General features: G+C 40.8%; 1 protein-coding gene, 1 long non-coding RNA gene and 1 pseudogene across 2 annotated transcripts in view; 2 read left to right on the forward strand and 1 right to left on the reverse strand.

The window, feature by feature from the left end:
• Nucleotides 1–10,163: 10,163 nt before the first annotated feature.
• Nucleotides 10,164–10,316, forward strand: LOC148353543 (5.8S ribosomal RNA; annotated as a pseudogene).
• Nucleotides 10,317–12,800: 2,484 nt separating this feature from the next.
• Nucleotides 12,801–21,458, reverse strand: LOC148353544 (uncharacterized). The gene is made up of 4 exons (XR_015852409.1): nucleotides 20,874–21,458; nucleotides 17,686–17,851; nucleotides 16,501–16,696; nucleotides 12,801–16,406 (listed from the first exon to the last, which is right to left on the reverse strand). It is a non-coding gene; the product is annotated as an uncharacterized LOC148353544 (long non-coding RNA).
• zmiz1a (zinc finger, MIZ-type containing 1a) overlaps nucleotides 20,927–27,508 on the forward strand; it is a 142,087-nt gene continuing 135,505 nt past the window's right edge. Inside the window, exon 1 of the mRNA XM_088350982.1 lies at nucleotides 20,927–21,102. The gene's annotated coding sequence lies outside the window, so the exon portion shown is untranslated. The remainder of the gene's footprint in view (nucleotides 21,103–27,508) is intronic.

The raw sequence follows: 27,508 nt of genomic DNA on the forward strand, positions 1-27,508 counted from the left end.
GTGGGGGGGTCGGAGACTTTACGCATATTTTCTGGAATTGCCCTGTAATATAAAATTTTTGGAGAAGTATCCAGAGAGAAATAAAATTAATTACTGGCTGGGAGTTGCGGTTGGACCCAAAGGCTTACATAATAGGAATTTTGCCAGAAGAATTACTATCTGGTCAACAGAAATATATACTAAGGGTAATGCTTCTGGTAGCAAAGAAAATGATCACAGTGTCCTGGCTGAAACCACAACCTCCTGACATAAAACAATGGAGAGACAAATTAAAGCAAATGTACATTATGGAAAAAATCACTGCAAGACTTCAGCTGAAACTTGACCAATTCGAGAAAAGATGGAAGCCTATCACACAAATTTTACTTGATGTCTAAACACCTCCCCCTATTTATTATGTTTTTTTTTGGGTGTATATTTTTATTTATTATTTTTTTATATATTTCTTTTTGTATGGATGTATTGTATGAACATTTATTCTTCTTTTCTATTAATAGTATTTTTTCTTCTTTATTGTTCCTTCTGTTATTTATGAGTGTGTCAAGTGTATATATTTTGTGTTGATGTAAGATGGTGGAATCAAACCTCTGTCAAAATTGGTGTGAGAAATAAAAAGTTAAAAAAAAATAAAAAATAAAAATGATCAGACATACCACTCATTTCACCTCTGTAAACATGCACATATAATAATCTACTTAACATGCCTTTCCTAAGGGGCCGGTCACACAGCCATTTGCGGCTGAATCACGGCTAAAATTTTGCGGGTTTTTTTTGCCCTTGGTTGCCCGTGATGGAAAATGCGCAAAATTGGCCAACCCGCTGTTCATCGGTGGTATGCCCGCAAAACAGACGCCGGCGACTGATCCGCTTCCTCATCGCGTCATTTCTGCGTAATTTTCTCGTGTGGACCACGGGTATAAAAGCTCCCGAGCCGGTGTTGTGCGCAAATCCGACTCCTACGCAACACAACCCAATCCCCCCACCCCCTCGCGTGAACGCGCATTCTGCTGCGATCGATTTTGACTTTTTCATCCGCGTTAACAAACGCATTTTGTAGAATACGATCGCACTTTATTGTTTAAATAAACGCGTTATATAGACTAGGATCTCCCAATTGTTATAATTAGCTCGCTTTATGTTTTAATAAGCGTTTTATATAGAATACGATCGCTTTTGTTGGAAGCGCAGCAGAATGCGCGTTCACGTGAGGGGGGGAGGATTTACCGTTCGATTACGTTCACAACAAAAACAAAGACGGAATGGTTTAAGTTGTATTACATTCCCAACAAATGCAAGACGAAGTGGTTTTGGTTATATGTTCGCCATTACATTCCCTAAAAGTGAGATAAAACGAGGTAAAAGTGGTTGTAGTAGCGAGGGGATGAAAATCTCGGCAGGGGTGCATTTCTCAGATAACACCGGGCTGTAGAAATCATAACCGCTCAAGACACAGTCCCGTGAAGATCAAGATTTCAAGCTATGGCATCATTTTTATTTTATTATCTTGAAAAGAAATGTCAAGAAATAAAAATGGATTAAGACGAGGTCACTACGCTGACGGGGATCCATGTTCACCCCCTTGACGTCTCGAGCACAACTGACGTGTGCTCGGCAAATCGCGCTGTATATACGCGGAGAAACTAACTGACACACGCGTAACACGCTAATTTCACGTAATAACACCGCGATACAGGCGCAGAACATGCTATTACCATGCTCCACCCACGATTACCCACTGAAATTTCCCGTCCTACCCATGTGTAACCACGCCCTGGCCGCGGCCAGAGCACGTCGTTCCGCGTCATTTCCGCGTCATTACCTGGTGTGCCGCCCGCGGTTTAACACGTGCTCAAACTTTTGAGCAGCTCAAAAGTTTTGCGCGCGGCCAACCGCGTGTGAATTTCCGACCGCGAGTAAAGCACTGCTGTATCTCGTCTATATGGCGGTCTCAAAACGTCCAACAGCGCCCAACAGCGTCTGCTTCACGGCCAGAAATTTCTGGCCGTGGTTCAGCCTCGATACGCTCGTGAAAAGCTGTGTACCCGCGCTCTGAAGAACTGAGCAGCGAAAAAGTTTTGCGCGCTGCCACCCGCGCGCGAATTTCCGACTGCGTGTTAAGCACTGCTGTATCTCGTCTGTATGGCGATCTCAAAGCGTCCAATAGCGTCCGCCTCACAGGCAGAAATTTCTGGCCGTGATCCAGCCGCAAATGTCTGTGTGACCGGCCCCTAACTACTACATAATCTATCAGTTCTCTATCCACCATCTCACCACCATTCACTCTGGCAAAGGTATACTTATTCACATCACTCTTTTTAAACAATGGATTTGCAATCACCAACCCATTTTCCACACATAACTCAATCAATTTCTTCCCACTCTCATTTCTTCCCGGTACTCCATATCTACCAATCATATTTTCAGCCGTTCCATCACCCACTCAAGCATTCAGGTCACCCAGAATTACCACTTTCCACCCTTCTTTCGCACTTGCCACACATTCGTACAAATCCTTCCAGAACTTCTCTCTCTCCTCAGCACTTCTTTCTGAACCAGGTCCATATGCACTTATAAACATCCATACTTCTACACCCCACTTCAACCTCACCCACATCAATCTGGAAGATATCTCTTTCCACTCCACCAGTTTTTCCTTTGCTTTCTCACTCACAAGCACAGCCACTCCTTCTCTAGCATGTCCACCCGTAACTCCACACTTTCTACCATACAAACCTTCAAGTGGTAATTCACCCTTTCCTTTCATCTTTGTTTCACTCAAGGCTAACACATCACCCTTCCTTTTAGTCATCATCCTTTCGATCTCCTCTTTCTTCCACTCAGTCACTTTAATTCCACATCCTCTCACATTTAGTGACCCTATAACTAGGGTTTGCGAGACCTTTCAGTCTCCCGTCCCCTTTCTTTGCCTCACTGTCTCCAGGGTTGGGTAGGGTTACTTTAACTTGATTACTTTCAATTACGTTTGGATTACTCCAATACCAAATATGCTAATAAAAGACAAAATAAACTAAATATGAATAAAATTATGACTCACAACACGTGGTAAGCTTTCTCTCCTAGCTTTGATCTCTTTGATCTCCGGCAAAACTAACATAAAATGCGACAGAAACAAAATGAAAATAAATCCAAACAGCTTGCCAACATCATTTTTGCCGTTACTCCCAAAGCCTGCACAAAATTTAGTAATTTTATTCATATTTAGTTTCTTTTGTCTTTTATTAGCATATTTGGTATTGGAGTAATCAAGTTAAAGTAACCCTACCCAACCCTGACTGTCTCTTTGGCAGTAGAGATATAGAGAGGATCCCCAGTCCCCTCGCTCCCTCCACTTTAGTCGCCTCTTATGACACGCAGCAGACCACAGTGGGAGAATTTTCACACCTCCCAGGGGGAGAGGGCCCCTCACCACAGGTCAGACGACAATTCAGAGGATTAATCGAAGAGTACTGAATATGGTCCGGGTGTGCGATAAATAGTTACTACAAAAATTGAAATAAAGAGCTTTCAGCTGGTACAAAATGCTGCAGCGAGGCTTTTAACTAAGACAAGAAAGCTTGATCACATTACCCCGATTTTAGCTTACCTGCATTGGCTCCCTGTTAGCTTAAAATGTGGTTTTAAGGTTCTGTTGATAGTATACAAAATCATGCATGGACTTGCTCCCTCATATCATTCAGATTTAATTTCCTCCTATGTTCCGGTCTGAAGCCTTCGCTCCTAAAATGCTGGTCTACTAGTGATCCCAAGATCCAAGAAGAGATCCGCAGGTTCGAAAGCTTTCTCCATTCGGGCCCCAGTGCTGTGGAATGCTCTTACCCCTGATATTCGATCTGCAACCTCAGTGGAAATGTTTAAATCTAAGCTTAAAACACACTTCTATTCTATAGCATATGAGTAACATATATTTTATGTTGACAATATATGTTTATTATTTGTTCTTGCAACATCCATTGCAGCCTGATAAACCTGGAAGGGGGATTACCTCGTGTGCAGTCCCTTCTCAAGGTTTCTTCATTTTCCTCATGTTGAAGTTTTTGAGTTTTTCCTTGCCCTAATGTAGGTTTTAGATCAGGGGATGGTCTAACAATAGTCTGTGGTTTGCAATAATCTGTGGTTTGTGCAGCCCTTTGAGACTCTTTGTGATTAAGGGCTAAACAAATAAACATCAATTGACTTGACTTTACGGTTCTGATGAGAAGAATTTATCAAGAACAGATGCAATTTTTTTACCGCTAGATGGTAGCATGACCTTCTATTGGACTTTTACCTTTTGTACTGGAAAGAAGAGAAAAAAACAGAAGTACTGTATCAACCATCACAATACATTTTACATCAATTTTAACAAGATGGTTTTAACAAGAGATTGTATAGTGTTTTTTTAACGTTTACAATGAATTCAACATATTTTTCTTTAAACTGAATTTTAACAACATCATCCTTTTTTCATATATGAGAAGATAGAAATAATAACAATGACGAGTATAAAGAACGGGTACAATTTACGTGCAAATGAATGAGTCACAACACAAAACGTGGTAAGCTTCTCTGCTGGCTTTGATTTCTATAAGGGGAATTAGCATTTTAGCACAACATTCAACGTGCGGCAAAACTAACATAAAAGGCGACAGAAACAAAACAAAAATAAATGCAAACAGCTTGACAACATCAATCACATTACTGTACATGTTGAGAGATTTGTCAGCTGTGGTTTTAATGCTTAAAATTAACTTTTTGCGGAGCACCAAAAGATCGTGTCTTAACGTTGGCAGCACGCTGTTAGACTGCCAACAACTCCCACCTTCCTGTCGCAAAGTCTAAAGCCAAACCAAACCTTACCCCATACCAGCAGGTGGCACTGTTGGACTCATCATTGCAGGACACCTACTAAAAACTTTACAACATATTTCAGCAGGAGTTTCAATTAAACAAAAGTTATTATTACACCGGTTACATAAGGTCATGCATTTGCATATCCTTTTACAAAGTTGTTAAGGATATGTCCGAGTGTGCAGTTTGCTTATACGTGAGAAGATAAGCAGGTCATTGTGGTTCAGCCTTTAAGCATATCTATTCCTCAACAGCAAGCAAAACAAGAACACGGCCCCATTCAATACAACATGGCAATCAACTATAGCAAAACGATATATTGTGCGTGCGGAATGACGTCACACAATGGAAAACGTCTTACCACTATTTCACGCGTAAGAGCGTTAATATATTGACAAATCTTAACAAAAGTAGACGCACAGTGAACACGAGAAAAATGGAGAAGTGGTTAGGAATCAAGCCAAAACCTCAGCCCCAAAAGAAAGATTCAAAAGAAGCTAACAAAATTGATGACACTACAAAACGTAAACGTATATTAAAAGCATCATGAAAAGAGGAGTTCACGTGGCTTGTAGCAGACGACGCAATGCAAACATTGCATGAATGAAGATGAGTAAATACAGGTACAGACTGATGGCAGATGGAAAACAGCGATATCATATTCATGCAATGAATTTTATAAGTAGATTTATCCATCCATCCATTATCTGCACCGCTTATCCTCAGTAGGGTCGCCGGGGGTCTGGAGCCCATCCCAGCTATCTCCGGGCAGTGGGCAGCGGACACCCTGAACTGGTTGCCAGCCAGTCGCAGGGCATAAGCAGATTTATGATAAACTTAATTTTAAAGTATTGTTCTGTTATATATTCTGATACTTAATACTTTGCAACATTGGGATTTTTTGCGATTAGTCGTCTTATTGTGTTTCAAGGTGTGAAAAATGGGGCAGGCAACATTATGGCTAGGCAGGCAACTTTTCAGACTTGTCTGCCCTCGTGTCCGGTAACTTTTTGTCACGGGTTTCAGACACTGCAAAGGTACATTTTTAGCATCAGTGTTTGACATTTAACCTAGTCAAGTCAAGTCAAGTCATTTTTATTTGTATAGCCCTAAATCACAAAGAGTCTCAAAGGGCTTCACAGATTATTACACTATATTACACAGACTATTTTTCAGCCGACAAGAAGAGTAGGTTATTCATATGCTATGGAGTAGAAGTGAGTTTTAAGCTTAGATTTAAACATTTCCACTGAGGTTGCAGATCGGATCTCAGGGGGAAGAGCATTCCACAGCACCGGTGCCCGGATGGAGAACGCTCTCGAACCAGCAGAACACTTCTTTGCTCTTGGGATCACCAGAAGACCGGCACTCTCAGATCGTAGGCTTCGGACCGGGACATAGGGGGAAATCAGATCTGAAAGATAAGAGGGAGCAAGTCCATGTATGATTTTGTATAATACTAAGAGAACCTTGAAATCACATCTAAGGCTAACTGGGAGCCAATGCAGGTTAGCCAAAATCGGTGTTATGTGATCGGACTTTTTTGTCATAGTTAAAAGCCTCGCTGCGGCATTTTGTATTAGCTGAAGAGACTTGATTCTAGACTTCGGGAGACCAGAGAGTAGTGCATTACAGTAATCGAGACGGGAGGTAACAAACGCATTAATTATAATTTAACCTAAATGTGTACAAACATGATTGACCAAGCAATTCAGTCAGACAGTGTATTTTAGCCTACATACAAAACTACAGTGGGACCTCGCTACTTCGCGGTTCAACGTTCGCGGGTTCAGAGCTTCGTGGGTCTAAGAAAAAACTAATAATAAAATAAAACAATTTAAACCACGATAACCGAGGGATTACTGTATTCTAAAATGTATTTTATGTAAACTGAAAAGAAAGCTCTTTGATATGTTTTGGGCAGTCTAACAGCGTGCTGCCAACGAGATCAAAGCCAGCAGAGAAGCTTACCACGTGTTGTGTTGTGACTGATTCATTTGCAGCAACTGTAATATAAACCTCATCATCCAGTCCAGCGTGAATGTGGATCTTTGGTGGTACAGGTACACCGCGGTTACACTTATAACGCTCAGGAAAGTCCGGAAGCACGAAGTTATTCAACGCGGGCCTCTGATCGGCTGCCGATTATGCAAATTGCTAAACGAACCAAAATCTCCAAACCGAACGAAGATTTCGAAATCGGAATAAAGCAAACGTTTGAATTGAAAATAAATCTTTTGCTTATTTTTTTTTCTCTTGAAAAAGTTGTAGGCCACCCGGGCGGAGAAGTTTTGCAAGTTGTACGCCTGACGTAAAAGATGCACGCCCCGGGCGTCCGTCAGTTGTTATTTCAGACACTGACCTTTGTTTTATTTACAGTTTCACTCTGTCATTTGTTAGGAATTATATTTTTGAGACGTCATTTAAGGAGCAAAAACGCTCTTGGCTCTTGAAGACAGTTTGGCTTGCTGTTCATCTGTGTTCAACACTTGAAAAAGCTAAACACGTAGTGGAAACATTACATTTTTACTTTTTATTTTTATTGCTCTTCAAGTGTAGGGTAAATCTGTTGCTTGTGATGTGCAATAAATATTACAAGGTTCCATAACACACCTGTCTTTTTTTCCTATTTAGCTCTACTCGAATACTTCTCAGAAAATGTTCAATTCTTTGACATACAACTTTTTTAAAGTAGCGGAAAAAAATTCAGTTAGTAACTCAGTTACTTCTTGGAAGAATTTTGTAACTAAAACTAATTACTTTTAAACGGGCCTACCACTGGAGGTGCTCATGTAAAGAGGTAACACTTTACAACTTCTTTCACTTCTTCGTAAATGCTAACCTTTTGACATTAAAAAGCAGTGAATTTTATCAGACACACTTTTTTCACGCGTGAAACACAATCCATCTCCAGAATATGAAAATAACAAATAACATTGTTTAAAACTGGGAATGGCGAACTTTTACCAAAACGGAAGTCTGATGTGATCATCTAATCCTTCAAATATGTACATATTCTTGCTTCAAAATAAAGTGTACATAGACTTAAACACTAGTCTTGAGTCAAGATTTTAATGTAGTTGTTTAAAATTGAAAAAGCGGTAGATCTTTGTAAAAAGCGGTAGGCATTTCTAAGAGGCTTAAAGCGGTAGTGCAACACGTAAAGCTGTAGTGTTGCCAGGTATGCTTCTTATTAGTAAATAATAAACCTTTTTGAACTGAAGAGCTATGAAAGCAAAAATATTTTTAAAAAATTGAGAGAGCCACACCTTATATTTTAAGACAAAATTCAACAAAACCGCAAAAGTCGCTCTCCAAAAAAAAGGTAATTCTTCAGCACATTTATTTCACTCTGTGACATTTGTTGATTTAATGAAATATATAAAATGATAACAATTCCAGAGCCTGTATCCCCCATAATAATATACCACTTAAAATTTGTCTCCCTCCCCCAGTTACTTCAGAGTGTTGACGCTCAAATTGACCGTCATTTTTATCTTAAATAATAGTTTCAAAACAAGGCGCAAGCAAAGTTCTTTTGTAAAAATGTCACAAAATACTGCAAACGAAAGGGGTTGAAGGATGGGTTATTTTTGCAGACTCCCGCCTACGGCAGGAACCTGGCTCTCTGTGTCCGACAGTCTTGACCGTTGCCGCCACCAAGCAGTGCGCGCGACGGGAGCGGCATCTCTCCTCCACCGGACGACGCCTAAAGCCTGTCATTTGTATCAAAATCCAAGTTAAAGAAGACTATAAATATTCACATCTTTTATATTTATGTATCTGCAGAGGATACATCCACAGACAATTTTCTATCATTGATGGAATTTTATAAGAGTTGGCAGGATAATTTTTAGGCCATCGGTCATTTTAAGGGCTTGAAAATTGGACCCTAAACCACAGCAGCAGTGGGTCTTTAAGACACTGTGGTACTTTGAGAGAGGTAGAGAGACAAAAAAGAACAAAAATTGTGGATAATGAAAGTCAGCGGGGGAGAAGCTTGGACGGCTAGAACGTAATGATTGATGTTTCAGGCATGACCCAATTTGAATTTTGTTTTGGACCCTAGATCTTTCCTTGAGTTTGCCTGTTGTTTTGTGATGCACTTGCACCAACCCAGCACACCTGGGGCATATTTCATCAAGTAAGTTCGATAAGCGCTGAATCTTACCCTGACTTCTGAGTTGTGCTAGCCCGAGATAGAATTTCTGATGTTCATATCTACTCATTAGCTGAAAAGGATGCCTCTTGTCTTTTATTGTGTGTTTTATTCAAAGTAAGGTGATAGACTTAACTGGGCCCAACAAGTGAAATGTGAAAGTCGACATCCAGGTCCTAGAATCAGCGCTGGGGAACAGAACCAGCACGGTGTAAAAGAGGCTAATTTGGATTTACTAATCAACCTGTCATGCATGTTTTTGTTAAATGGTAGAAAACCAGAATGCCTGCAGAAAACCCATAAATGCACGGGGAGAACATGCAAACTCCAAGCAGAATGGTGGGTGCCTGGAATTGATACCAGACCCCCTGAATTGTGAGGTGGTTATGCTAACAAGTCATCCGATGGTGACTTAGGATGTTAATATAATTAAGGGAAAGGCCCAGCAGCAGACAAGCCACAAGTGTCTTACTACAAAGCCACAGTTGACAGCATTATGGCATACAGCGTCACCGTGTGGTATGCACGGAGCACGGCAGCAGACAGAAAAATCATACTCAGCTCCGAAGATCATCGGCTGCTGTCTGCCCAGTCTGGAGGGTATTGCTGGCTTGCCATACAGCAACAGCGCCATCAACATTATAAGTGCCACCACTTCTTCGACCTGTTGCCCTCTGCGTTCATCGACGCATGCCGCGCTAAAGGGCCTCAAAACAAGGACAAACAGACCAAGAGACAGTTTGTACGGTGGGACCTCGCTACTTCGCGGTTCGGAATGGTTAAAAAAAAAAAATAGATAAATAGATAAATGATGTAGTCGGCTGAGGTCACTCCCTGGCCGCGCGACGGAGCGAGTTCGACGGAGCGAGTTCGACGGATGCGGCGTCACACGGCGCGACACAAAAAAAGGCGGCGGGCGTGATCGGGCTACCCCCGCTCGTCTGACGACACCAGTAGCGCGGCGTGACGACAGGCGGCCGTCCGCGGGACCCCCGTAACTGTGTCGGTGTCGTGCGTATCGTGCCTGAAAGTACCCGCGGGTTAGAGGCTCGCTCGCGGGAGCGACCAAACGGCACCCGCGGTGCGCGCAAGTAAAAACCCTGTCGTGAATTTGTCTTCGATCGTCCTGGGCGGACGTAAAATCGCCCAGCTGTACGACTCTTAGCAGTGGATCACTCAGCTCGTGCGTCGATGAAGAACGCAGCTAGCTGCGAAAACTAATGTGATTTGCAGCTGCGATTAGCTGGCAACCAGTTCAGGGTGTCCTATATATATATATATATATATATATATATATATATATATATATATATATATGCACATGCGCAGTGGTTAGCGCTCTGGTTTCCTCCCACATTCCAAAAACATGCATTTCAGGTGAATTGGCCGGTCCAAAATTGTCCCTAGGTGTGAATGAGCGAGTGGGTTGTCTGTCCCCGTGTGCCCTGCGATTGGCTGGCAACCAGCTCAGGGTGTCCCCTGCCCACTGCCCAATGATTGCTGGGATGGGCTCCAGCACCCCCGCGACCCTACTGAGGATAAGCGGTGTCGCAAATGAGATGAGATATATATATATATATATATATATATATATATATATATATATACTGGACTGTCTCAGAAAATTAGAATATTGTGATAAAGTTCTTTATTTTCTGTAATGCAATTAAAAAAACAAAAATGTCATACATTCTGGATTCATTACACATCAATTGAACTATTTCAAGCCTTTTATTATTTGAATATTGCTGAATTTGGCTTACAGCTTAAGAAAACTCAAAAATCCTATCTCAAAATATTAGAATACTTCCTCAGACCAAGTAAAATAAATAATTTTATAACAGCAAAACTAAATCAAACATTTGAAAATGTCCATTGATGCACTCAGTACTTGGTTGGGAATCCTTTTGCACGGATTACTGCATCAATCCGGCGTGGCATGGAGGCAATCAGCCCGTGGCATTGCTGAGGTGTTATTGATGCCCAGGATGCTTCGATAGCGGCCTTCAGCTCATTTGCATTTGTAGGTCTGGTGTCTTTCATCTTCTTCTTAACTATACCCCACAAATTCTCGATGGGGTTCAGGTCAGGGGAATTAGCAGGCCAATCAAGGACAGTGATGCCATGGTCAGTGCACCAGTTACTGGTGGTTTTGGCACTGTGGGCAGGTGCCAGATCATGCTGGAAAATGAAATCCTCATCTCCATAGAGCTTTTCAGCAGATGGAAGCATGTAGTGCTCTAAAATCTCTTGGTACACAGTTGCATTTACTCTGGACTTGATGAAACACAGTGGACCAACACCAGCAGCTGACATGGCTCCCCAAACCATTGCTGACTGTGGGAACTTCACACTGGATTTCAAGCAACTTGGATTTTGCTCTTCTCCAGCCATTCTCCAGACTCTGGCGCCTTGACTTCCAAATGAAATGCAAAACTTGCTTTCGTCTGAAAAGAGGACTTTGGACCACTCTGCAACTGTTCAGTGCTTCTTCTCCATAGCCCAAGTCAGACGCTTCTTCCGTTGTCTTGAGTTCAGAAGTGGAATACGGCTACTGTAGCCCATTTCCCGGACACGTCTGTGAACTGTGGCTTTTGATACCTGGACTCCAGCTTCAGCCCACTGTCTTTGAAGCTCCCTCAAATTCTGGAAGCGGCTCTTCTTCACAATTTTGTTAAGGCTGCGGTCATCTCTCTTGGTTGTGCAGCGTTTCCGGCCACATTTTTCCCTTCCAACAGACTTTTTGTGGATATGCTTTGAAACTGCACTCTGTGAACAGCCTGCTTTTTGAGAAATTTCTTTTTGTGTCTTACCCTCCTGATGGAGGGTATCAATGATGGTCCTCTGGACAGCAGTCAGATCAGCAGTGATTTAGTTTTCTGAACCAAGCTGAGTGTTTTTAAGGCTCAGGAAACCCTCGCAAGGTGTTTCGAGTTAATTAGATGATTCAGGTGATTAGTTGAATAGCCTACTTGTATACTTTTTCATGATATTCTAATATTTTGAGATAGGATTTTTGAGTTTTCTTAAGCTGTAAGCCAAATTCAGCAATATTAAAATAATAAAAGGCTTGAAATAGTTCAGTTGATGTGTAATGAATCCAGAATGTATGACATTTTTGTTTTTTTAATTGCATTACAGAAAATAAAGAACTTTATCACAATATTCTAATTTTCTGAGACAGTCCAGTATATATATATATATATATATATATATATATACATATATATATATATATATATATATATATATATATATATTTTTTTTTTTTTTTTTTTTTTTTTTGAAGGGGCGCCGCTACTTCGCGGATTTTCACTTATTACGGGTGGTTTTGGTCCCCATTAACCACGATAACTGAGGTCTTACTGTATACCATAAAACCATTTTTAAGATTTTTGTTGCTGCTAAATGTTATACTGTTCAGCTTTTTATTGCACTATTGTTACGATGCACTCTTTTTCGTTCTACTATTATTACTATAAGTTTGGCCAGTATGTAAGCACTACATTGTAAATATCTTTTGCCTATTTATTCTGACAACCTTTTATCTTATTTTTTCTCTTTAAAGTTTTTACTTCATGTTTACATTGGAGTGCCATTTCTAATCTTGTTGCATATAAAAGACATTTCAAGTGTTTTAATTAATAATGTTTTGGAAAATATCCCATTTGGTTATCCAAGGTAAATTAATTGTGCATACATACAAACTGCAATATATTTAAAAATAATAAGATATTTAGCATCTTTGTGGTTTTGACATTAAAAGACACTCTATTTTGAACACGAAACACAATATGTCTCCAGAAGTTATTTATATAAAACAAAAATAAATGCAAAGACACAAACACATCTTAAATATCTACATGTAAGGACACAGATACCAGAAAACCACTGAATTCTGAAAACTTTTGACTCGTTTCACTGCATCCCCACCAATGCTCATAGTCATGTGCCATATATTTGTACTACTGCATGGATATTGTTTTGTAATGTTGCTAGTTTTGGTAATTATTTGGTAAAATCACCAAGACTCACTGGGAGGTTGTGCTTCATAAAAAAAAAACCTGTTGAATTAAACCTCTCTATTTTGTTTAACCCATAGTTTATGTTTTAATTTGGAACATAATCATTGCGTTGCTGATCTGACTTACTGCTCTGGAGTTGGTTTGATGCTTTGCCGTTGCAATATCACGCATAACATAGTATCTGTAGTAGACTGATTTTTGTATTTTGTCTATATGCATAGTTGAATCAAGTCTTTATCTATCAAGTTATTTTAATATTAGGAGTTTATTATTTATTTTGTATGATGTTGTGGGTTTATTTCCAACAGTGTTACTGTGTAATATTGCCTTACAGCATCAGATCGATCGGGAGTTCCAAGAGCGACTGCTAAGTCTGTAACTATGGTTAAGGATCGAATACTCTGGTCTGGCACAGTGAGCCCTGTAGGGGACCGCACGCTATCCTCTTCAATTCCGTTGTGCTCATGAAGAGGAAATTCGTCTCATTTTTCTTTCTTTACCTCTCGTCCCGTTTACAGAGGCGTTACATTTTGTAGGCACCGCTGGGATGGTGTCCAGCATGGGTTCACTTCAACTTCAGGAGTCCCCTGCCGTCACCCATCTCATTTAAACCAACCCAGTCATCGAGAGCCCTGTGGTAAACCAACCACTGTGGTGACCCGACCACCACAGTGAGCCAAAGGGAGACTATCTGAGGTGTTGCTACTTACCAGGAGAGCTGCTACTACGTTTCAATAGTAAAGAGGTACCATTCCACACGTTTAAAACCACCCTCATCCTTACTCTTGACCTCAGACAGAAGATCTTGTTCGTCTCGCAGGAAGCTGAATCAGGCCTCAAGTATAAATCAGGTCTAGTGCAGAGTATGTTTCTTCACACAGTGTTGACAGGCCTGCAGAACGATCGCATCAGCCATATCTGGAACAGTCTGACACCTCAGAAGAACTGGTACTAGAAAGGACGAACACTAGATGTGCCTATTAAACAGAGAGGCAGAGTAAGAAGAAATCATTAAGACAGTGAAAGCCTGCCACTGTCCATCAAGTCCAGTCAAGCGACGCTCGTGTTGAAATAAAAGAAAGGTCCCCCACCCCACAGAACACAGTTGAATTCCCTACTGCAGTAGTTTAAGGGTCCCAACTGAGAGAGAGCCTGCACCAGCCCCAGTTTCCCCTGCAAGAAATTATTCAGAATCCTCAGTTTTCCCCACCACAGAAACCCCAGTTTAACCCCCGACAATACCAATCATAGCCACATTTCACTCCTCAACAACAACCTCCCTATAGTCCCCACCACAGCTCCAGTTCACCCTTCAACAGTAGCCTCGGTACAATCTCCCACAATACCAACTATAGTCCCAATATAACCCCGAGTATTTCCCACGACAGCGATGAGGAGAGCGTGGAGGTTGTAGCTTTCCACCATCAAAGCATGACTGGATGAAAAGGTGTCTCGGCTGTCACCAGAGCAGGACAGAAGATAACTGCACACACTGGTTCTGCTGCGGCAGCAGTTAACACTATTTAGCAATATGTAGAACAAGTGGACAACAAGGACGGTTCGGAGGTAAGCCTTTAAACGAACGGGTCACTCGCACGAGATAGGGACTGACCGGTGACACAGGAACATCCCAGCACTGTATACACTGCGGACAACAAGGCGAAAGGATGAAACACTGTACAAGATGTGTATCAACTTCTGAGAGGTGAACAGGAGAACTCTACAAGACAGACAACCGATACCCAGAATGCAAGACATCATGGATGACCTAGTAGGAAACACGTGGTTCTCACTTCTAGATGAAGGGAAGCTATATCTTGTTAAGTGCGAGGTGCTGTTTAATGTTGACTGTGATATGAAAAATTTAGGTTTTAGTAGCTGCAATATCCGCCCTGCAACAGCATCAGCTTTAATAAAACTTACCTGCGGCAACTGCGGCCTTCCCTTCGTATATTGGGCCTCTTTAATCACGTACAAATAACGTAAGTACTGCTTTGGTTATTGCTCTTGACTCTGTGGCGCCCCTATGGCCTAAACCTTGACCAAAGAAGCATACACCATGGTTTACTGAAGAAACCAGGTCACTCAAACAAGGTTAAAGGAAACTTGAATGAAAATGGCGCACTACAAAGATTAAGGTTTTCGGACTGGCTTGGTGTGACAGCTTGCTGAAATGTAAGGAATCTCTTGCCTCAGCTAAAGCATTGTTTTTCTCTAAGATTATTGCAATACATAAAAATAATCTGAAATTTTTGTTCCACGCAATGGCGAAACTTACTTGACAGCATCTTAACCCGAATAGTTACCTATTCTGCTAATAACTTTGTTAGTTTTGAATATAACGATTCAAATCCGGAATTAAATTTCAAATGAACATTCTGCAAAATTAATTGAAAAGGTTGTTACACAGCAGCTAAATGACTTTATGTCTGATAATAATCGTGTTGAATCTGTCCAGTCAGCATTGAGAGCAAACAACTCTGGCTAAAGTAACCAATTATCTCCTCTCAGCAATAGATTCCAGTGCCTTGTCAATGCTACTGCTGCTGGAATTCCAGTGCCGCTTTTTATACTGTGGACCACCAGAATAGCTTTCTTCCACTTCCGTGATATTACAAAGATTCGCCAGATGCTGTCTCAATATGTAACTTTGCACCAAATGCAATATTGCACAACCCTTACGATACCAACGGTATCACGACAACACTGTAACATCCCACATGCCGACATTTCTTGTGTCCGTGGTTAGCGTTAGCCGTGTGTAAATACCATGTAAATTATAACTATAGCCTTATCCCCCTTGTTTTATAACCTTATCTTCTCTGTTCCTTTATCTTCTTGGCTCATACCTCACTGTGAATGTATAAAACTGGAGTGTCATGCCCAATTTCGTTGTCACAATATGTTAACCCATTTTGTAACAATGACAATAAAGGTATATTCTATTCTATTCTCTATTCTATTCTAATCAGATGCTGGGATTATGATTCATGCGTTTATGATTTATCGGCTTGATTACTGTAATGTATTGCTTTCTGGTCTCCCGATGTCTACCATCAAAAGTTTGCAGCTGGTTTAAAATGCAGCAGCAAGACTTTTGACTAAGACAAAAAAAAATTGAGCACATGACTCCCATATTAGCTACCTTGCACAGGTTCCCGGCCCGCTTAAAAAGTGACTTTAAGGTTCTCTTACTAACATAAAAATGTTTGCATGGACTTGACCCCTCTTATCTCTCTGATTTGATTTCCCCCTATGTTCCTGCACGGAGTCCCCACTTGAAAAATGCCGGTCTACTCGTGACTCCAAGTGCCAAGAAGAAGTCTGCAGGCTCGAGGCCATTCTCCATCCTGGACCCAGTGCTGTGGAAGGCTCTGCCTCAGGAGATAAGATATTCAACCTCCGTGAAATTTTTTAAATCTAGACTTAACACCAACTTTTATTCAAAAGCTTATTATTGATGCCCACCTCATACTTTTCTTTTCCTGTCTTTTTCAGACTGCCTGGCTGGTGGTGGGTAATGAGGGAGAACAACAATTCGAAATGAGTCAGCGGACCAGCATCTGGTCCTGAAGCAAGTCAACGCCTGCACCAACCAGCCGGCAGAGATGGGAAGCTGCATCGTTGCTGTCATCCACTTTCTGGACAAATTTTAACACATTACCTATTTAAAAAAAAAGACAGAATAAATGTTAATTTTCTGTTACTATGGGTTCTTCTTTATTTTTTCCCTAAGATTTAGCGCAGTGGTTGGCGGCACAGTTCTGAGGTCATGAGATCAAACATCCTGGTGGAGTTTGCATGTTTGTCCCGTGCTTGCGTGGGTTTCCTCCGGGCACTCCGGTTTCCTACCACATTCCAAAAACATGCATGTGAGGTTAATTGGCTGGTCCAAATTGTCCCTAGATGTGAACGAGCGAGTCAGTTGTCTGTCTCTGTGTGCCCTGCGACAGGCTGGCTAACAGTTGAGGGAGTCCCCTGCCCACTGCCCGAAAATAGCTGGGATGAGCTCCAGCACCCCTGCGACCCTACTGTGGACAAGCGGTGCAGATAATGGATGGTTAGATGGATTTAGAGAACGTGTTTAGCAATTTTTAAAATCAACATTTTTTTTACTAAGTGTGATGCTCATTATTTAAGAAAAAAAGGGGTTTTTCCCAGTATGAGTATTGTCACACTGCCTTTCAATGCTTAGATCCGGCTCATCTCTGAAGAGTAGGATGACACTTTTTACACCAAAAAGCAAAAGCGGCAAGATGATGAAGGTCAGATCTGAGACCTGAGAAGATGATCTGAGCCAGATCAGCTTTTCCGGCAAACCCGACCAAAAAAAACGGCTTAGAAAAGGGATGGGCGCTGTGAGGCTACACTTGCCCAAGACACATAAAAAGAAGTGGTGCCCTGGTAGTTAAGGGATCTGTAAACTGTGAATAACATAGTGACAACATAGTAACAACAAGATACGTTATTTAAGAAATGCATATAAAACTGGATGCCCTTTGCACTAATTAGTAACAAAAAATAGCTCTAAGCTTCAAAAAGGTTGGAGACGTCTGGATTAAAGCAAAATCAAATTTTGAAAACCCTCAAATCTAAAACTTTGTATCTGATAAGATTGACAATAGGTTCAAATGATTTGGGAAATATATTTACCTGGAATAAATGAAGGGCGGCCCGGCAGATGTGTGGTTAGCGCTTCCGCGGCACATTTCTAAAGTCATGGGTTCAAATCCAGCTACCAGCTTTTCTGTGCGGAGTTTGCATGTTCTCCCTGCGCTTGCGTGGCTTTTCTCCGAGCGCTCCGGTTTTCTCCCACATTCTAAAAAACATGTATATCAGGGTAATTGTCTGGTCCTAATTGTCACAAGGTGTGAACGGGCAAGTGACTTGTATGTCTCCCTGTGCCTCACAAATGGCTAGCAACGAGTTCAGGAGTCATCTGCCCACTGCCTGAAGATGGCTGGGGTAGGCTCCAGCACCCTCGCAGCCATAGGGAGGATAAGCGGTGCAGATAATGGATGGATGGATGGAATATATGATTCAGACTTCAGCGAGATAAGACATAAGTTGAAACAAAAGGTTACCTTTATTGTCAATCTTATTGTCATCATAGCCACATTTCACACAAATGCAAACTGTTGTGGTTATCATTTATTCTGAACATGTATTACAAGTACTGCAAGGCTTCCTGATTACAGACGCTGCCCTACTTTCGAACGATCGTTCGAGAGTTGAATTGGTTCTAGTGCTATATTTCGTATAGAACGTATATTTTAGGTTTATATAAGTATGTTTAAGCTTGTATAAGTAACCTGTATTGTTTTGAAACTGAAAAATAAACGTTTAATAAAATAATATGCTCTGAATGATAAAGCTTAGTACTGAAAAACAAAGCTACATGTTAGGCATTGACATTCTGTGGTCTGTGAAGCCATTTGAGACTCCTTGTGATTAAGGGCATCACAAATATACACGACCTGACTTGACTCTAAAGTTAAATAAAGTTAACTTACTTTCCGTGGTAAAAAGTAGCTCAAAAAAAGTAGACCAAAAAAAACCAATCCAACCATATTCACAACCTCATCAAGCTTTCTTATTCCACTTTCATTACAAAAGAAACAGCTCGCCTCTTCTTTACACTTCACAACAACCATGTTGAATGGATGCATGAGATATTGAACTCTAAAAACGTCAAAGTTCTTAGAACGCTGGAGATACAGTACATGTTGTTATGATTACACACGAACAAGGAAGTAGAAACTGGATTTCTTCTTCGGGGTGGATACTGGGAGACCTATCACAGCGCCTTGGGTGGAAAGAAGCATGATAGCACTGTCCTCTACTTGGAGAAAGGTGCACACAATAAAACATCTAACTTACAGCAATGTCTGGATATTTTTCAACATCCAGTGGCTTGCCGTGAATTTTACCCTTGGGCCTTCACTCAAGTCTGAATGGGTAATTTGTCGTTCAGTGAATGACACATTTTTTTAGGGATTTGATGTTGACATTAAATTTGTTGTGTTTAAAATGCCATTAAATGTGTGAAGCAAAAAACAAAAGTCAGAAAGCCAACAGTGCACTCTCCTTAATTTTAGCCTGCACCTTAATCCAAAAGACATGGCAGCTACACCATCATAACACTGTGCCACAACTATACTCAGACATTCATTTTCCCGCAAAAATCAGATGATATGTCCTGAAATGTCATCTGCTTGCCTCTCAGTGGTAAAAATTTGGATTTTGCCTAACATTCCACTAAAACCTTATCAGTAGACAGGTGTTCATGTAAATCTGTGACTCTTTCAGCAATGAGTCAAATAAGCTCAACATAGTTCCCTTTGTTTGATGAACCAATCGTAGTTTGTGGGCTGAAAGTGACAAAACATTTTCCCTGTTGAGAATTGTTAAAAATGCCCAGCTTCTCTCAAAAGATCCGTATTTAGAATGGCTTTGACAGGATATCTGCGACCAAAATAATTTTTTTTCACTACTTCAGCCATTGTGGTATGACAAAAACGCTATTACATCAACACATTATGGTCAGGGGCTGGTGCCCACAGTCCTTCTTTTCTTCAAAGATTGCAGCTTTACCCTATTTTCAAGTCCCCTTCACTTCGCCTGCCCAAGTGTTTGCAACTTGACAATAAGCCACCTCCACAATAAATACCCTGGTTTCCCCATCTCACGTTACTGATCCGTTTTGATTTCGGAAGCCTCTGAATTTCCAAAACGACTAGCCTTCAACTTTTAAGTTTCAGTTTCGCCACTTCAAGACCCGCCACACTATCTCCTCTGTTGTCACGATTGTTTTGAAAAACTACCGCCCCCTAGGTTTGTGAAAGCAGTAATGTTTCTTCCAGTCCTTCATCAAGGCCAATTTGAACCAATTTGAAAATTTGTTGGCTAAACCTACACCTACATAACAGTTATGCTATGCTACAAGACGCCTGCACATAAAATATTGAAGGTGTCTGGGCAAATTCCTGAGCCTCGCAACAAGCAATCCTGAAATGTGATTGGTTAGATGTTTAAATATGAAAGCACACGTCTAGATGCAGCACAAGCAGGGGGCAAGCAATGAAAGGAAGCCGACAGACAAAAAAAACCCAGCATAAATCATTAATTAACAAGTATTGATTGAGAAAATAAGTCAACATTTCATGATTAAGATTATTTTTTAGGCCAGTAGAGAAGGCCTTGCATGCTCTCACAGCCCACGACTGCTTTTATCTTTAAAGCTTACCCACAACCAGGTGTCCATAATAACCAATAATATATGTAAACATTTTGGTAATTTACCGTAACTGAACATTTTCCCCACTGGCATGTTTGTTTGTTTAATTCAATTTTCTAGATTTTTTTTTTTTTACAGTTTGGTATATTGTTAACCACAGGTGTAACCTGCCCGTTTTTGCGGCACCCCCAAAATCAACCCACGCACGAAGGACAATATGGGCTCTGAGGTGGCGTGTGTAGTTTGAGGTTCTTTTGATATTCAGTAACAGTAACTGCAAAAAATATAACTTAAAAAAATAATGCCGTTACATAAGGGATTCAGTGTCTTGCCCATGGACACTTCCACATATAACACGGAGGAGCCGGGAATCGAACCTGCGATCTCCTTATCCCAAGTGTAATGCAATGTTAACAAATGGGAAGTGACACTCCTAAAAAGTATTGAATGATCCTAAATCCCTTTAAGTGAAATGAAAAAATATATAATCAGACAGACACTTTTGGTACTGAGCACCCCCAATGCACTGAACCTAAAGTTGCCCGTGCGGTCTCTGCTACTCCCCACCGGGAGCTCGAGTGTGGAATATGGAAATCCGGCTCACATTTTCCTCCTCTCTTCTGCGGTGGTAACTGAATAGCCCCATGTAATCTGACACTTCAACTTGCGCTCCTCCACGGTAGTTGATTCAGCCACTCGGTCGCACTGTGGACTCGGAAAAGCTGCTTGGGAGCAACACAGCCAGAAGAAAAGAGAATCGCGCGCTAAGGGTTTTATTTGATCTTCAACGACCCTGGGATTCAACTCGCCCCTCGGAAGCCTCGGAGCTGGAAGTAAGTTTTCTGTCTTGCTCCTGAGCTTGTAACGCGACTCCCACGGTTACGCTGACCAGGTAGGAACCGCTAACAATAGGCTGACCTCCTCGGAACCTTTGAGCTGGCAAAATCGTTCCGCGAAGCTGGGCTTGACCGGTGGTTCCTCGTTGTTGTTGGCGTTCCAGTATCCCGTTGGGACAGTGGCGGAAAGGGGGTTGGCTTTACGCTCTTGCTTGGCTCTCGCTGGTTCCCTGCTGGCTCCCGCGTCGCGGTAGTGCCGCAGTTTGTGCACCTCGCCCGGGCGCTTCCAGCCAGCCGATGCCGCCGGGTGTCTGGCGTGTGAGTCTGGATGATAAAGCAAGCGTATGTGTCAGACTTCTTTGTGTTTTATACCTACTACCTAATGCAATAAAGGACAGGGCTTGTTGCTGTGAAATCACAAATTAATGCAGCATTAACGTCATTTGTCACCTTGAAGGTGCTTACACGATGCACCTTGAACAGGACCTCCGTCAAAGCATGGATAATTTTAATAGCACCATGTATGCGCGGTTATAGATTAGTTTAACACAATACAGTGTTTGATGCTCGAATGTTGTGTTTATCATAGTGTTGTTTGTTTTTGTTAAACAAGACCCCCGCCATGACTGCATTATTGAAGGAAGCACCACTCCTAGCATTTTAATACGTCTAAAATAAGCAGTGTTGGCCACGTTACTTTAAAAAGTAATTAGTTATAATTACTCACTACTTCTTCCGAAAAGTAACTGAAGAAAAGTATTTGTATTTCTCGCTTATTTTTCTTCTTTTGAGTCATGTTGCAACAATCATCCCATCAAAGAAGGAACAAATCACCTGAAAAGAAAATAGGGATGACAGGTTGAAGCGAAAGGCTTTGTAAGAGACCTGTCCCCAAAATAACTTTGGACGCTTCTTCAATCAATTATATAGACAAGCTATCATAACTTACATCAGTATAACAATCATTTGTTAATCCATTAAAATATTATCACAGTATTGAATCACAATATGTGTGTGTCTGTGTGTGGGGTCAAACTTTGGAATAATTTACAAGACTGGATCAAACAATGTCCAACTATTCACATGTTCAAATTTAAATACAAAAACGTACGGAATGACACAATACACACGTCAACAGGTAGTTGTGTTATAGAACCTTGAAATATTTACTACCCCTCACCAGCAACAGATTTATCCTAAACTTGAAGAAATAAACAGTAAACAATGTAATAAAATATCAGCAGTAAGCAATTTTGAGTTTAATAAATTCAATCTAATTTGAATGGTCCGTTGTAGAGCTGGGAATTCTGAATTTTTTTAGAGAACAAGCTTTTTCGGCTTGCTTAACTAAAAGAGCCAGCTTTTTCGTCTCTAAAATGGCTCTTCAGTTTCTTTTTGTCCTTTAAGCCATATATTACCATTTATTATGTATTATGAATTACTTAAAAAGGGGGGACATAAAGCAAAATTTACACTTAAATGTGAACACTGAAAAACACAAGAAACATACATTAAAATTTTTGTAAATCGACAAAGAAAAAGAAAATAATTTTAACAGTTTTTTTATACTCAACAAATTCTAAGTCAATAGCACAGAATCTCTGTTTTTTTTGACCAGTCAAAAGAGAATGGCGGAAAAATTAAATTTGTCAGATTACCTCTTTTCTAAAAGAAAAAACGTTGTTATGTATCATCGTTATTTATAATGGCATTATTCCCAACACATCTGATAACTTGTTCCTTTTACTTTAGAGTAATTCAGTTTGTAACTCAGTTACCCTTTGGAAGAAGTAGTAAGTAACTATAACTAATTACTTTTTTAAAGTATGGTGTCCAACACTGGAGGCCAGTCGTGAACAAGTACGGGTCTCAAGGTGTAGAATTCTTGGTTGTGGGACGAGGAACATCATTGACACGGATTGCTTTACAGGATCCAAAGGAACCTCGGCATACAATTAAAACCAGGCGTCCCTGATAAAACAACAGCAAGGACAACTGTTTTTAGGTTTTTGGTGTTGCAGAAGTCTTACACCAGATTGAAGGATCCCAAACTTCTTCATCCAATAGAGGAGGGGTGTCAAACTGATTTTAGCCCGGGGGCCACATGGTACAAAACTGTTCTCGCGGGGGCCGGACTTGTAAATAAATGGCTAAAAAAAACTTAACTTTGCTGTTACATATCTATTATAGAAAAAAGCTAAAGGTTCTTGAAACTTTTGCAAAGACACCCAGGTTAGAGCTAAGATTCATGGCCCGAGCCCGAACCTGAACCCGAACCCGAGGCAATTTCGGGCCGGGTCGGGCCTGAAATGTCAGTCATACGGTCGGGTCGGGTCGGGTTCGGTCCTGCTTTTTTTTTTTTTTTTTTTTTTTTTTTAAATTAATTAATAATTATAAATATATGTTCATTAAAAATATATACTTAAACTATGTATGGATACTAGACCAAGGAATACTTGTTATAAAATAAATAATTTGGATAAAACGGAGAAGGAGCTGTAATTGCTTTTAACGGAGCCAGAGCATGCTCTGTGCACGTGACGTGACGTGAATGCTGTCCTCTTAATAATCTTCCCCTCCGCAAATTCGCGTGATTTTGGCCTGGTATCCCCGATATGGAGTCGGACCAACAAGAAGTTAAGGATAAACTCAAGAGAGGAGAACTGACGAGGAAAACGCACTCTGGTAAGAGTTTTAATAAGCGTTTTATATAGAATACGATCGCTTTTGTCGGAAGTGTACATTGACGTTGGTGACATTTTCATCCGCGTTAAAAAACGCAATTTGCAGAATAAAATCACGCTTTATTGTTTAAATAAACGCGTTATATAGACTAGGATCTCCCAATTATTATAATTAGCTCGCTTTATTGTTTTAATAAGCGTTTTATATAGAATACGATCGGGGGGGGGGGGATTTGCATAGGAGTCGGAAAAGGGCACAACACGTCAACACCCCCTCAATGATAGTGCCGCGCTAAAATCTTAAGGACGTACTACTACTGCTGCTGTGGATTATGGCCCAATGATCAAGTCGTCAAAATGACGGACGCCCTTAAATGTTTTCGCTACCTCAAAAAATGATGTAAATGTTTATACAGTTTTATTTAACTTAGGCCTAGATGTTGTAACAAAAGGCAGAGTTTAATTTGTTATCATAAATCACCCCTCCTTATAAATAAAATATGTAATTTCGGGCCCCCTCGGGCCGGGCCAGCAAATCCAGTTAATTAGTCGGGCTCGGTCCGGGTCGGGTTTAATACCCCTCGGGCCTGCGTCGGGCTCGGGTGCTTTTTTTGGGCCCGATCTTACCTCTAACCCAGGTACTATTTTTTTTTAATTTTTCGCATCACACTAAACAGCGTGTCTGTGAGTAAAATAACATCTGGATGGGTTTCCTTAACATTCTCTGGTTGATTAATGGTAGTCCGCAAATACAGCTACAGTAGGTGCTTTGCCAGAGGAGCCTAGCTTTGGCGATAACCGGTGGGCATATTTAAAACTGCAAGTCATTGTTTGATGCGATGCAGCTAATTTTTCTCTTTTGCTTCTCCCAGCAATGATTTGGGGGCCACATAAAATTATGTGGCAGGCTTGGGCATAGGTTAAATCTTGGCATTGCTGGGAACATAGAGATTTTTTTAAGTAATCACATAATGTTAGTTGGGACAAAACAATAATTTCTCAATATTGGTGGGGACACGTCCTCTCTGTAAATGCAAAACCTACGCCTTTAGTGACTGGCTGCATAAAATGACGTGGCAGGCCCCATTTGGCCTGCGGGAAGTGAGTTTAACACGTGTCTTTGAGGGAATGAGGTTGGCTGATATGGAGAAACAATTATATTACAAATTTTAAGATAATAAAGTCACAATCTCATTTTGAGCACAGTTATTTTTCAAACATGTTATTAAAAAAAATCTGTCGATTTTCCCATCCTGTTGAATTAAAATAAACAAAAACAGACAAAATAAATTCCTTTTAAGCAGGTTTTCATTTGAATAGTGCAAACAAGAAAATTTGTATCAATGTGCTTGAAGTTTAGCAATATATTAAAAGCATACTATTCCTACTCAATTCACTTTACCCCACACTGTCTTCAATCTACCAAGAGGGCTCCTTTCATATGCAGATCTTAAGCCCACACCCTATTATCAATACACCGATGTCACACAAAACAGACTGTACCTTTTTGTACTGCATACATGCCAACCTTTTGACATTTAAAAGCCGTAGATGTTGTTGTGCACTCTATTTTTACACGCAAAAGACAAATAGTCTCCAGAATACTATAATATAATGACATAAATATATGCTTGAACTAGAAGTGGCAAACCTCTGCCAAAACAGAAATTTATGCAACCATTGCAGCGGTTTATTGACATACAAAGACTTCGACTCGCTTAAAAATAATGCAGCCATAGACTAAAATATTAGTCCCAGGTCAACATTTATTTCGTTGTTTAAATTTGAAGAGGCTGTTGATTTAAAAAAAAAAAAAAAAAATCCGCAGTGTTTTTTTAAGAGGACAAAAGTGGAAGTCCGACGAGGAAATCAGCAATGTTGGTAGGTATCTTATTGTGCCTTTTATGGTCGTAAAAATACAGTGATCATTTTACGGACTCAAGATTAATGATCTTCTTTATTATCATTAACATTAAATGCTGATGAAATTTTGGTGGTAGAGGGGATGATGGACTTGAAAGCTCTAGGAACAAAGCGGTCCTTTGTCCCTTTGTGGTGGCGTGGATGTTCCTCTACCGCTTTCCTGATAGAAGCTTACAAACAGTCTGTTGGCTGGGTGACTGGGATCCATGGCGATGGTCTCTGTCCTCCTTGAGTTGACGTTTATATATGGACTCAAAGTCAGGGAGGGGGTGACCCACCATGCCCGGTGTTTTCTTAACCACCCGTGCCCAATGTTTTATCTCCTGTGCCGTTCATCTGCCATACCACACGATCACGTTGAGGCATCCTCTGCCAGAGGATGCTCTAGATTGTTTCTCTGTAGAAAGTGAGTAGCAACTGAGGGGGGATACTAGCCCGTTTAGGTTTCCTGAAGAAGATCCTTTGCTCAGTATTCTTCACTAGGCAGCAAGTGTTTGTAGACCAGGATGCCCAGGAGCTCGATGTTGTCCACAGGCTCCACCATATCTCCATCCAGAAAGAGGGGGACGTGGTCAGTCTTTCCGGACCTTTTGAAGCCTACAATGACCTTTGTCTTCTCAGTGTTCAGCACCAGCTTGTTTGCTAAGCACCACCCTGAGAACTGGTGTATCTCCTCTCTGTATTGTGTCTGTATTGGGTCTCATTGTCGCCTGAGATGAGGACCCACCACTGTAGTGTCATCTGCAAATTTCACGACTATATTGTTGGGATGAATGGCAGCACAATTGTGAGTAAACCTGGTGAAGAGAGCCACGTTATTTTAGAAAACACAAGGTTTCTGTTACCAGACTCCTATGAGACCAAAAGCCATTTCGCGACCCGTAGCATCTGCTTATATATGGACTTCTGGATCTGTTAGCTGACTGTTGCCACCTGAGTGCGTGGTGCTAGTAAATGAGCAATTAAAAACTAGGATTGGGCAATCAGTCACTTTACTGAACCTAGGTAGGAGGTGATCATAGTTTAGTGTTGACTTGATAGTTGTAGAAATGAAAAAATCTGTGTGCGTTTGGTGTGTGTTTAAGCACGATGGCCATATGGGGCTGCTTTATAAAATATATATTAAATTCTAATATTAAATAAAAATAAATGCACAACAGAACCCAATTAAGTAAATTCATTAATTGCAACTCAACAGATTAGTGGGTCTCAAAACATATACAAGAATAGACAATCTCACAATTTTGCAATTTTTGCAATTTTCTGATCCCGTCAAATTCTCAACGATCAAATAGATGGCACCATATCCTAAGAGAGAGTGAGCAATTTTTGGGAAGAATCTGAAGGGAAACATAAAAAAGGTTTGTTTAGTTTGGGTGGTGCACTGTCCAGTCTTTATAATTAATGCTATCTTGTCAAGTCAAGTCAAGTCAAGTCAAGTCATTTTTATTTGTATAGCCCTAAATCACGAAGAGTCTCAAAGGGCTTCACAGATTGTTACACTATATTACACAAACTATTTTCAACCGACAAGAGGAGTAGGTTATTCGTATGCAATGGAGTAGAAGTGAGTTTTAAGTTTAGATTTAAACATTTCCACTGAGGTTGCAGATCGAATCTCAGGGGGAAGAGCATTCCACAGCACCGGTGCCCGGATGGAGAACGCTCTCGAACCAGCAGAGTACCAGTTTTCGTGTCCTCTTTTTCATCAGTATTTGCCTTTTTGGCATGTGATTTTTTTTCTGTGTAGTGTAGCACTCCCATATTTAACAGAATTTCAGGGGGGTGTATGTAAC

The sequence above is a fragment of the Urocampus carinirostris genome, chromosome 13 (genome assembly GCF_059441175.1).
Source record: "Urocampus carinirostris isolate Australia breed hairy pipefish chromosome 13, RoL_Ucar_1.0, whole genome shotgun sequence".
Classification (NCBI taxonomy): Eukaryota; Metazoa; Chordata; class Actinopteri; order Syngnathiformes; family Syngnathidae; genus Urocampus; species Urocampus carinirostris.